The 12698-nt window shown below is 37.7% G+C and overlaps 1 long non-coding RNA gene across 1 annotated transcript; it reads left to right on the top strand.

Moving 5' to 3' along the window:
* LOC110398974 lies at nucleotides 787–8434 on the top strand. The gene is made up of 3 exons (XR_002438782.1): nucleotides 787–835; nucleotides 7491–7541; nucleotides 7843–8434. It is a non-coding gene; the product is annotated as an uncharacterized LOC110398974 (long non-coding RNA).

The following is a 12698-nucleotide window of genomic DNA, read 5'->3' as shown; positions in this document are numbered from 1 at the left end:
ATACAGATTCTTGGTAAGTGATTTATAGTTTTAAGCTGTATTAGCTTCGCTAAGATTTGATTGCACAACACTACCTTCTATGTAGCAAATAGTCAAGAATATCTAGCCATTCTGAATCTTGTTATGTTGTTGTCTCCATTATTTTAATTACCATATTATAGTTTAATATCAACAAATATCTGCCTGCCTCTCTCTTAAAAGTGAAGTGTACAGCACTGTAGTTTACATCTATGATACAGACTGCAGCATTTTGGAGTCTGCACAGACAGAGGCTGGATGGATCATGTGATTACACTCCTTTCGTTCCAATGATGTCTAAGATATGGCAGCAAAATTCTTCTGCTTTGGCAGAAACTTGGCCATAACACTAATCAAACTAAACTAGCCATGAAGCGTATGGATCATGGAGCAAGCCTGAACACATTTGTATGACCTATGTATGTAAATTAAGAATATCTTTAAAAATTTCCAAAAACACAGGCTCCACATAAAGCTTAGGCATATGGCCTCAGGAGCAGTGTCAAGAGAATTCTGATGATTCTCCACAACAGACATGAGTTTGTCCTTACCAGTAACTTAAAACCATTCCTGTACTATTACCCTACTGGAAGGGAATGGTTATGTCATGGCCTGAACTGATTATTGAACACCTGGAGAAGGAGAGTGGCTGGCCCAGTAAGCACAGGTGCAAGCAGTTCCCATGTGATTGGATGGGGTGGGCCCTGGGCAGGCCCACTCCCTGAGCTCATTTAAGGGCTAGCCTTCAAAGGGAAAGTGTTTTTTGGATGAAGGCTGCGTTTTGAGGAGTACAGACAGAAACTCTATCACTAGTTGGGTAAGTCATTTTTTTCCTATATATGATTACTGATATTTTTGATGATGTTTTGCCTGGTATTGTGAAGAGCTTATCAGAAATAATTTCACTGCTTCCGAGGATCAATGCCTACCAATGCTATTCTGGGGCTAATAATCTTCCTTGGAAATGACGAAGGTTGTAATCTTGTATCTCATTTGAAGACAAGTCAAAAAAAACCCTCTATATTGTGTTATTAGGACATAAAAGAGTAATAATTTGAGGAAAAATACTGTAGAGCTGTTATTTTTGATGAAAGTAAGCCAATACACACATGATCAGGTATTCTGATTAAGCTTGCCTCTGTTTCTTCTTTTCAGAGTTGTTTAAAATACACAAGCAAGGATAAATGAGGAAATCTGTAGAGACTCAAGGAGTAGACAGCTTTCTTTAGAAACAATCTGAATGCAACCTTTGGTTCAGTGGAAGTGAGTTGAGCGTGTCTGTGAAGAAAATATTTGTACACCACTATCTTTGTTAAACCATTCTTACTGTATTTTCACTCCTGACTTATGTATTTTCACAGTGAAATCTGTGAGCAAAATAACTGCTTACAGTGAACTTCATATTAAAAATAAAAGTAGGATGGAAAAGAGGAAAGGAAGAATAGCTCAAGAGGAGGGAACAGAGGCTGGGAGAACACGCTTGAGGGGAAAAAGGAAACAAGGAAAGAAAGGGAAAAAATGATACAATCAAATAAAAGTATCTGGCAGTAGCAATGTTGGAAAATGTCAGAAGATTAAAGGAGAAAACAGTGTTTGAAAGTTGTGAAAGTCATGAAGATTATAATGCTGGCAGCAGGTAGTTCAGTCATTAGCGCAAATGTGCTGCTTGCTTGATTACAGCCTTCCTTCAGTAGGTCATTCCTGTGTGCTTGCAGTCACAGCAATATTCAGTTAGACTGAGAGCTTTGTTACTGAGTAAGTAAATGGAAAACTCTTCTCTGGAAATCTGTAGCAAATTTATTTTCCTAATATGTTTCAGTCGGTATTTTCTGTATATCTTCCTTTAAAAATCTGTTAGTTGTGAGAAGTTTCATCTCTTCAGTATTCTGAAAATTGATATTCTCAAGAAGATTCAGCTTTAGATTAACAGTTTCATTTAGCTCATATCTATATTTTACCTGCTTGAGGATAGGAAGGCTCTGAAGAGGGATCTGGGTAGGTTAGATAAATAGGACACCGTCAATCGTAAAACTTATGCTGTACCTGATCATAACTTCATGCATTGGTACAGGCTTGAGGAAGAGTGGCTGGAAAACTGTGCAGGAAAGGATCTGGGGTTGCTGTTTGGCTGGCTGAACATGAGTTAGCATTGTGCCTAGGTGGCCAGCAAGACCCATGATGTTCTGGCCTGTGTCCATTGAATGATGTCCAGTAGGACCTGAGAAGTGATTGTCTCACCAGTAGCTTGTACTAAATCTTAAATATTTTATTCATTTTTAGGCTCTTGCAGCCTTCTTGCTGTGGGAGACCTCGTCACTCTGTTCCCTTGTCTGAAAGGGGGCTGCGGTGAGGAGATATCAGTATCTTTTCTCAGCTGGCAAGTGGTAAGATGCAAGGAAATGATTTTAAGTTGCACTGGGGAGGTTTAGATTGGACATCAGGAAGAAATTCTTTGCAGAGAAGATGGTGAAGCACTGGAACAGGCTGCCCGGGTAAGTGGTGGAGTCCCTGTCTGTGGAGGTATTTGAGACGTGTGGGTGTGGCACTTAAAGATGTGATTTAATCACGGGATTCAGTAGGTCAGTTCGATGGTTGGACTTGGTGATCTTGAAGGTCTTTTATAGAATAGATGATTCTATGATTCTGACTCAGTTGTTGTAGCATTGAGAGTCTAACTGGGCAGACTCTTGGTAACATTGGATGTTAAGATCTGATTCTTAAGTAAAGAAGATCCTTTACGTGAAGGGTATGTAACTTCATTTACCTCATGGCTTGGACACTGATGCTAGGGGTGTTGACTGGCTGCTTCAAATGAGCAGTCAATACTCTTCTGGTAGTTGTGTGCCTTGACTCAGTGTTTGAAAGACAATAGACTGTTTCTCAGAAACATGTTTACTTTCTTCATTTAAAAAAAAAAGAGAGGCTTAAGAATAAGAAACAAAACCTAGAATAAAATAAAGCTAGGATATATGTAACTGAAGTTTTGAAATATAAAACATCATTAGAATGCACCTCCAAGTCTGAGGTGATGGGTAGTTATTTAACTCCAAAGAGTAGTTTATGTTCATTGAAACATGTCATGGAAAGGGAAAATTCTCATGAGATAGCATCTATTCAGAATGATCCTAAAAAAAGAGGGAGGTTTAGCTGGAGAAAGGGAGAGGTAAGAAGCTTGAATGGGTGAAAAGAGCCCTTAAATAATTGTGTGTGTTCACTGCCTTGCCTGTGAGCTGGAAAATTGTAGCCAATACAGGATGAATTATACTAAAGTACACCAATTAAATGGGTATTTTTGACTTAAAGCATCCTGACAGCTCAGCTTCCTTCCCATTCCATGCCATTCCTCACTGCCACATTGAACAGCCTAACACTGTGTGACCTCCTCTCTTCTGCTTCTAGCTTTGCTGGATCTTAAATTAACACGTTCCTCACAAACAAGAATGGCTGTGAGTTGCTTTACTTTTTGAAACAGCCCTTGGCTGACAACTGTCTTATAGGCGGATGGGATATTCAATACTAAAATCATGTTTCATAATGAAGTGCAATATCAGTCCTAATTTCCATGCACTCTCAGCAGTAGTGTTTTCACATCATCTGTATGATTGGTTTCTTCCTCCCTACATTCCCTAAGCAATGTGCAATTCTTGTAATATTATTTCTTCTATTACTTTATTCCCGTACATTTCCAAAACTAACTCCACATTTACTGTGTTAGTATCTTCATCTTGTTCTTTGTAGCTTTGGAAGCATATTTCAAAATCTCATTCCTGTGTTGTCTTGATTTACATGAGAGAAGGTCCTCACAGACAGGGTAAATAAAGGTCTATTGTTGTTAGCATTCCTATGTCTATGGCTTTTTAAACTTGCATGCTCTTTTCACAGTACCTACTGCATTAAACATGCAGAGAAAGTTCCAGAAGGAGTTCTAAAATGTTTTCCATCTTTGCTTAACCTACTTCTCATTTCACTCCTCCAGCTCATAATATTGCTGCCTTGTTTGTTATCCAGGAACATGGGCAATGCCTCCTACCCTTTGTGATTTCTTCACTCATCTGTGTAGCGCAAAATTCAAAGAATAAAAAGGCCAGCAGAGCTGATTAGGTGGTGAGCCATTCCAGGTTTTCCCCACCATATTAACACCGTGGGGATCTGCCTCAACACTTGTAGGACATGCCTGAGCATCTCTCCTGAGGCAACTCCCGATGGGATAGTGCCTGTCTAAAGTACAGGAGAAAACCAATGGAGTCTGGAGATCTTTGTTTCCTGCTGGCTAATGGCATTAGGGTACATCATAGCCATCCAACTTGCAACTGACAACTTTACCCGTGAGTGGAGTACCATGTTTTCTGCAGGTAAAGTGATGTAGTTACCATCACCAGAAGGTTTTTTTCCTCCAACCTTGTCTCTCTTATCAGAGTATAATACAAAAAGCCTTATGGGATCTCAGCTGCAACATTCCTCGTCTGTGGCTTCAGCATTTAACATGTGTTTCCACTGTCAGATTTGATACCATTTATTGTGGTAGTCCTTACTTTGCTGCCATTTACTTAAATCCTTGTCTCCTCTTTTTATTTTTTTTGTTGCATCAGAACTGTCTTATTGATCCTTTTTCCTTACAGTTTCAGGATACCAAGGACGGCTTAATGTGCACTGATATAATAGAGCTGTGTGCGGAAAGTTTCATTATTTTGGCTTTTTTGTAATGAGCTTTTATCTTCCAACCACCTAATTTCTTAGAAGCCCAGTGCTTTTAACATTTTATTTTTATATTAGAGAGTGAAGCTTAATGTCCTCGTTCTCTAAAGCAGTAGCCACATAGCTCGCTTTCACTTTACTAATGCTGCTAATGATATGATAGTGTTGTAAGCAAATCATTTCCCATATTCTTTCTTTGGATTGTAGTCTGTTTATGCCTCAGTGTCAATTTTGGATTGTGTAGGTAATTCTTCTGCATGTAGACAATTATACAGAAGTAATCACTATTATTTTCATTACTCTGCATTAATGCCTAGAAAGGAAGATGCAATATACCTATTGAACTCCTGTCCTTAAAGACATTTGTGAGGCACTTACAGTGTTTCTCTATTTGCATTTAATTTGATTTTGAGCTCAACTGTCTTTTGCCGCTGCATTGATCAACACTGGCCTGATGAGATGCAAACCAAAGTCTTACTGCTGAGATCCACAGGGCACATAATCAATTACTAGGAGAGTTAAAGGGAAAGGGATCTTCCAGACTTGTTAACAGATGGAATACAACAAGACGCTTCTGGGATTCTCACCTTTAAGAGCACAGAGCAGTGTAACAGTAGCTGCCCTCCCATCTTCATGCCTTTGGTTAATATCACTGAGTTCACTTGGAGTCTTATGTTCTCCTACTTATGCCAGCTACCTGGACTGCCTCAGGTCTTGCGTGTGTTTCCACCTGGACTTGCTCTTTGTGATGCTTGTGCTTCTAAAGCCTATCAGTAGCATACTTCTGGATTGCCTTTCATGAAAATCATGTTTTGCTTTTACTTCAGAAATCACTTGTTAACTGAGACTTCTCACAGGATAAGAGGTCAGGTAGATTTGTACTGTCATATTTCATCACAATTTTTATAGGCTTGCGCTATAAAATTAATCTATGATGTCCAAAGTTGCTGATATCTGTAGCTTAGTTGGGTTTGTTTGGCCACGTGAGCTTCCAGATGCTTGGAAATCCCAGATCATCAGCCAAAGTATGTTCCTGTGGAGGAAAAGACATATTGGCCTTCCTGGTTGTATGGTAGCCCTACCTTGGGTTGGATACACAAGCTTGTTATTAACAAGACATTGTTAAGAAAACTGTTCTCATACACTCTGGCTAGCTATAGTACAGATGGAATCAATTCCTAAATTCACTTTTTTTAAGAGATTGTGTCTTTCACATTTCAGCTACCATATGTTTGACTGTCTACTGAGCTCTGTTTTCATTTGTCACTGGATTTCTTGACAACAAAATCCCTGGTTGTTCATGCTGCTTACACTTCTGCCTCTTCTAAAACAAGAAACCTAGCTCAGTAAACAGGAAAAAAAAGTATGGATATTTACTAAAAGCAAAGGCTACTTTGCCCACCTTTAAATGTTATGGTTGTTCTGAAATTACAGCTACTTGAATCAAATTTAGTTAATGTCCTCAAACAATGTTGAAGTAAATGAGCAGGATCCTCTAGCAGTCTGGAAGGATGAGGACAGGCCTCTCAGAATGGTCTACACAGGGTACAGCTTGCTTGCTGTTGCTCAGATTCATACTTGTATGTAACATGTACTGTCCTCAATGCATCTATGTCATAGTGGCCATGTTTTCTTTAAGCACAGTTTATTTTCTAATGTGAACACACAGTTTGGTACAGAGTGCACAGGGGGAACTGCAATATGCTCTGAGGTACACAAATGTCACAGAAATATCACCTCCAATGTATTCATGGCCTTGCCAAGGTCCTAATACTTAGTAGGTGTTATCCAGTAATCCTACAGTTGGCTAAGGTCACAGCCTTTCTTTCCCTCAAGTATCAGTCACATTGGAACTCTTACGTTCTCCTGCACTTTCACACAGGGATGCACATAGTATCTCCTTATTACCAAGAGCAGAGAAAGAAAACAATGAAAACGTAGGGCAGTTTTGGGGAAAAGAAAGGTCTTGCTGTCCTGAAAGCAGCAATAGAATCTAATTCACAGAATTCTGTCAATGTTCTGCACTGTTGTAAGAAAATACTTCTTACTTCCAAGTAGAAGTAGTGTACAACATTGTAATGGAGGCTGTAAGATGTTAAGCAGATTGAAAATGGCAACTTCCTAATTGCAGCTCTCTTGTGTGGTTTAAGAACCTTTCTATTTTTTATACTGTCATCCTCTGTTTCTCAACTTATCTAGTATATAATATCAGAGTTAGGCTAATTTTATGTCTCTTCGAGGATGATGGTGAACATCTCTATGTATTTTTTTTTAAAAAAAGGGGGTTCCAAAGGCTAAGAAAAAATTTTCAAGTGCTAAACAATGGAATGTTATTTTTTGCATTTAGTTGCTTTAAGGAAAACAGTTAAATGTCTGCCTTTTTCTTCTTGCTTCGAAGTGTAGAGCACAAGTCAGTCAAGCCCTGTGCACGTTTAATTGTGTGTGCCATTTGTAGCTTTACCAATGCTAATGCTGCCAGTGGAGCAGAAAAGGTAAAGGACTGGTGACTAGCCACAGAGCAAAGAAAGGGAGATCAAGGACTATATCTAAACAGATATGGTTCTCTTTTTTCGAATTCCAACTACAAAAATACATCTGGAGCCCAAGTGACTTTCTTCTCACTCTTTCCCCTACAAGTAGACTTTCCTGTATGCTGTTTTGCTTTTCATTGAACTTGATGGCCTATTACACCCAAGGCTCTCTTTTAACCTATGAAATAACAAAGAAATTTAATCGAATCCAAGGACAGGTTTAATTTTATGAAATGTCTTTGACAGGCACTTAAGAAGATGTCTTTAGATTTCTCTGGAAGACTACGTCAAAACTTGGTGAGATATCCTATGACTTATTTCCATTAATTATCAAGATAGGTGGCCTAGGATGACTTTCTCAACTGGAGATGTCTACAGGGTATTCATCAGAATTAGGCTGGGTTTCACCTTATATAGTTGAACCAAAACGTAAGCAAGCTGGGTCCTAGCCTGAATGACTGAAGATAGTACCTATATCTGAAAATATCTTGCCCACTTAACACACATAATAAAAAAATGCTCAAAAATGACTATTCTTGACCCATGAATGATCTCTCTGCCAACTGTTACTAATTAAATCAACTCTTAAATATTGAAGTGGAAGACATTTTTTTCAAGAGGGCCTGGAAATGCCCAGAAGAATCCCATTCCACCACCTGCTTCCACCCAGAAGGAGATGGAATGGCAGTTCTGTCCAGGAGAACCTATAGCGTTAGAGGACAAAGGAAACATGCTTCAAATGGACAGTAAAATATTTCCTTCTCCCATAAATAAAACTATAGAGCGGCAGATATAAACTTCAAGGAGAGGAAGAACAGCAGTACAAGTTCAGAGAACAGCTGATTCAAATCAGCATTTAGGAGAATCATAGGCACCCCAAGCTTATTTAAGATGTAATTTTCCTCTGATAGGATAAAAGACTGTCACCAGTAATGACTTCTCACCTGCTTCAACCTTATTCCTCAGAAACTCAACAGAACTTTAACTATAAACTAATTCTCCAATTACAGACAAATAGGCTTTAGCAGAGGCCTCTTGTGAAACATAAATAAGAAGTGGATACTGAAAGTGTGAATGGATAAATTTAGGTATCTCTTCGGCATCAGGGAAAAAAAGTGTAAACTTCTGCTTTAGTGATGAAGTGTAACATTTTTATGAAAATTTCTCCCCTTCTCTGGATTAAATATACATACTGCAAACTTTATTAAATATGTCTCTTGTATAAGACTTGGACACAATTTACTACAAGCAAATGTTTATTGGTTTTGTAAAACTGATGGCAGGTCAGAAGTTCTCTGATACTTACTAGAAATAGGCTGCGCTACCCCTAAACACCTACAGCAATGCTAGTAAAAAAAAATGAAGGTTCTCTAGAGTACAGTGATTCAAAAAATTCAGCACATTTCTGTTAAACTGCATTTTCATGATTTTTTTTTTGTACTTAAAAAATAAGGTTTAACACATTATTTTTTGTTAAATTCTCCTTTGGAATGAGAGACATAAAAAAAAACCTGAGATCTTTGAAGCATGTCAAATTAGAATTTGATCAAATTACTACCCCAAATTCAGAATGGAGTAGTGAGAGAGAATCTTGTATAGTGATGGCCAAAAGACAGCTAGAAATCACATACAACAAAAGATATCTGCAAAGGCCATAAAAAATGCATGCCAGAAGTTCCTTAGAAAAAAAACATGCTATCAAAATTCCAGCTGCAGTTCTTAGAATACATCTGATAAAAGCAGGGCAAAAAAGGTTGAATGAAAAGACTACAAAGCCGTAAGAAAATAGGAGTGTCAAAAACGTGAAATGGACATGATCAATAATGTGAATTTTAGTGGTTACTTTGGATCAAAAGAGAAAAGATGTCCTGTAAGTCAGTGAAAATGAAATGGGAGCATAATAACTCTTTGGAAATCAATGGGAGGAGGAGACTATTCTTAGTTATCAAAGCCTGAAGCAAGGCTTGATCTACATGCTGTTGGAAAGGAAAGAATAACTGTGTGAGGGCTGAGGGATTGGAAGACTGGAGATGTTTTCTAGGTTACCTGCTTGAGCAACAAAACTGATATAAAAATGATCAGAGGTGATGGAAAGAAGATTAGGAGGAAAATGTGATGTGTTTGAATGCTTGATTTTATTTAAGCAGAGTGGTTTTATTTAAGAGTGTATGAAAAGCAGTGACAGTGAGAATGTCCAAGGACTTGCTGCTCTAACAGCATGCATGCATGTGCATCATACCCCATAAGTCTTTACAGGAACATATACAACCTATTAATAATACAGTAAGGTAGTGTTTTTCTTTCACTTGGTTCACCACACAAGCCTAATTCTTCCTGAAGCTCATGTCTCTAATACTAAATATCTGCAAGATCCTTTTGGAATTTATATAGTCTCACTGATCACCTAATGTAAGGCTGGTTTCTAACAGACGGGCCAATAACTCATCAGTAAGTGGAATGTGTGGACCTCAAGAGAGATACTGAAGTTTGTGTTTATCTATTTAGATGTACTCAGGAGGACATTTTAAAATTACTGGAGGAAGGAGTTAGTGAACTGCTGAAGATTTCATGATATTTATAAGCCTGTTTTCTACCATATGGAACAATATCTTGGTTAAGCAGGTTCTTCTAAAGTGAAGTAAGAAAGGTAAATCCCATGTATCCTGATTCCGTGGAATACAAAATCCTGTTGCTGTGGTAAGCTTCAAAACCTTACAAACAAAAACAAAGTACTGCTAAATTATCTGTGTTATAAATATTAAACATAAAGCTAACTAATTCTGTTGGCTTTATGCCACTACGATTAGAGTCTCTTCTTGAGGTCAGTAGGGGATTTTGCAGTGAAATACATAAGAAAAAATATTATTTCCATCTGGGCAGAACCAATTGGTGCATTCTAATTTTGAGGTGCTAGAAGATATCTGGGCAATTGGGTTCATTTTCTAGGGAATGGATGCAAGATTCTATCAACTGGTGTTGGAAGACTGCTCAGGATAACAAAGCTGAGTCAGAGAATGATCATTCCTGTTGCCAGTTTCTTTCTCTAGTATGAGGAAAAGGAATAGATTGTGTAAATACAGGTTTTAACAAAGATTTCTGCTATGGTTATCATAGTAGTTGAATGGACCATAATACTGTGTGTGCATATTCAACAATGGAGGAGGATCCAATTTTTGTATGTATGTCTCATGAATTACATAAAGATAATAGCTTAGTATCGTGACTCAAAAGGAACGTAACACCGAATTAAATCAAAATTATTTATGATGTCAGGATTGGTAATCATTGAACGTGATACATTCAAGAGAAGTTTGGTACCATGTTTTCATCAGTCTGTATGTTGTGCTTTGCACTTTGTAGTTCTTTCATATTTTTCTTGTCCTCGCACTGAAAAAGTAAAGTAGAGGAAAGTCATGCTTCCACTCTTCCTTTCTCTCAGCAGTCAGCTTACTACAACATGGGTTCCAGTGTGGTTGGACTAACTGTGGGACCACAGGAGATGTCAGAGTGAGGGGAGAAGTGAGGTTGGAGTAGGATCCATATATATGTCAAAGGGTATAAGATAAAATAAAACAGTATACTGTTTCTGCTGCTTTTACCAGTGGTGATGCCCTGCAAAAATATCTAACTTCAGTAATTACTGTATGGAAAGCATCATCTTGAGTATGCAAAGAATTTGTAGCCTCCTGAAAACTCCCATTTTTTAAAAGTGTTACTTTAAGTATTCGTGATATTATCACAGTATTTTCATGGAATGGGGGAAAAAGTTGTTATGCCCTATGAGTGATGAGGCCAGACACTGAACACTCAGAATATAATTGTTCTGTGCAAGTGTAATAAATATGCTCTTTGAACCAGTCTAAGCCTTGCTATAAAATTACTTCAAGACAGCATTAAACTCTCCCCAAGAATCTCAACTTGCTTATATCCTAAAAAAATGAAACTATGATGAAAATTAGATGTAATGTAGAATGACACTGGCAAAAGAGGAAGAAAATTGAAGCTGAGTTTCCCACCTAATTGCTCAGGAAAAAAATCACTAAAGTTTTAAGGAACTCATTAGATACCCTGAGATTTGTGATAGCTGACTAGGTGAAGTGACAAAGTCATATCAAATGATGTTCAAATTTTCTTTAGCTGCTAGTTCACCTATTTCATATAAGAACAAATAAAATCTTTTCCATGAAGTATTAGGTACTATCAAAATTTGGCTAGTATTTGTGGATTCTTCTGAGAGTATTGAATTAGACTTCATTGCAAACCACTAAAGACTCCATTAGCTTCTAATCAGACTCAACTATAAACAGCATAAAAAATAAGTATTCCCTCATACCTTCTAATTACAACATAACTAAACTTCAGAGCAATATTTCTTGAGGGCTTTGATTTCATCTTACCTTAAGCAAAAGCCCATCTGTTCTAGTTTCCTAGTTTCCTAGAAAAAGGAGGGAACATCTAAGGCTATTAACAGCTCATGCAGCAGTCCGCTCTCTGTCTCACTACTGACCATGGTAGTATGGAGTAATGCCTCTTGGATGACTGATTAAAATTATATTTCTAATCACTTATTGTTATCAAAGAAGTCACAGTATGTTTTGCAAAACAAAGAGGATTAGCTTTGTTGTCCTTGATAGCTTTCAGTTTTAAAAGCCCTGTTCAACAGCATGCAAATCTATCAGGTAGTTTCAAGGATAGTTCCTTCTGCCCTTAAAAGTCATGCAATGTGGCTCTATGAGCTGTTGACCAGCTGCTGTATTCCTCCTTGGGGATGACTATTGAAGAGGATAAAGAATCATTTAAAGCCTTGGGTAATTAAGAAAAAAAAGTGTTAAATTGATCATATTTTTTAGATGGTAGGGATAAGAGAGGAGAGGGAAAGATATCTGATGTATCTTTTTTCTACAGTCAAGAAGGGAATAAGACCAACTAAGTAACATTCTATAGTATGTCTACTGCAGCTGCTGAGTACAGCTGATTCTGTGTTTTAAATTAGTTTAATTGTTAAGTATCCAGAAGTCATCCACGAACACTACATTTAATCAGACAGCATGTTAGATTATATATTTAAATCAAATCTTGAGAGAAAAAATGCTGTATTTCTTTTAGTACACTGAGACTGTGTTTAAGATAGACAAAATCTAGAACCTGTCTACCACAAATTAAAAGAATTTTGGAATTACTCAAAACTGTGGAAAAAGAATGGAGAGATAATGTGAAAAGCACTTCTTAGAAACAGGATTTGTCCAGGATGGGTAGGCAGAATATGCAGTTTTGATTCTGCGAACTAAGTGCCCCTATCAGTTTGAGTTACTTCTTTTTGTTCCTGTATTTCATATATCTGGACTGCAGATAGCACTGCAGTGATCTTCCCAACTTCAGGATTTTCTGAGCCAATGCAAGGCACCTCCCCAGTTCTTAGAGCTGTTGTAGCAATGATTAAAACAAAGCTATTGA

Source organism: Numida meleagris, chromosome 4 (genome assembly GCF_002078875.1).
Source record: "Numida meleagris isolate 19003 breed g44 Domestic line chromosome 4, NumMel1.0, whole genome shotgun sequence".
In the NCBI taxonomy this organism is placed as follows: domain Eukaryota; kingdom Metazoa; phylum Chordata; class Aves; order Galliformes; family Numididae; genus Numida; species Numida meleagris.
The sequence above is the reverse complement of the archived record's forward strand: the minus strand, read 5'-3'. Positions and strand labels throughout refer to the sequence as shown.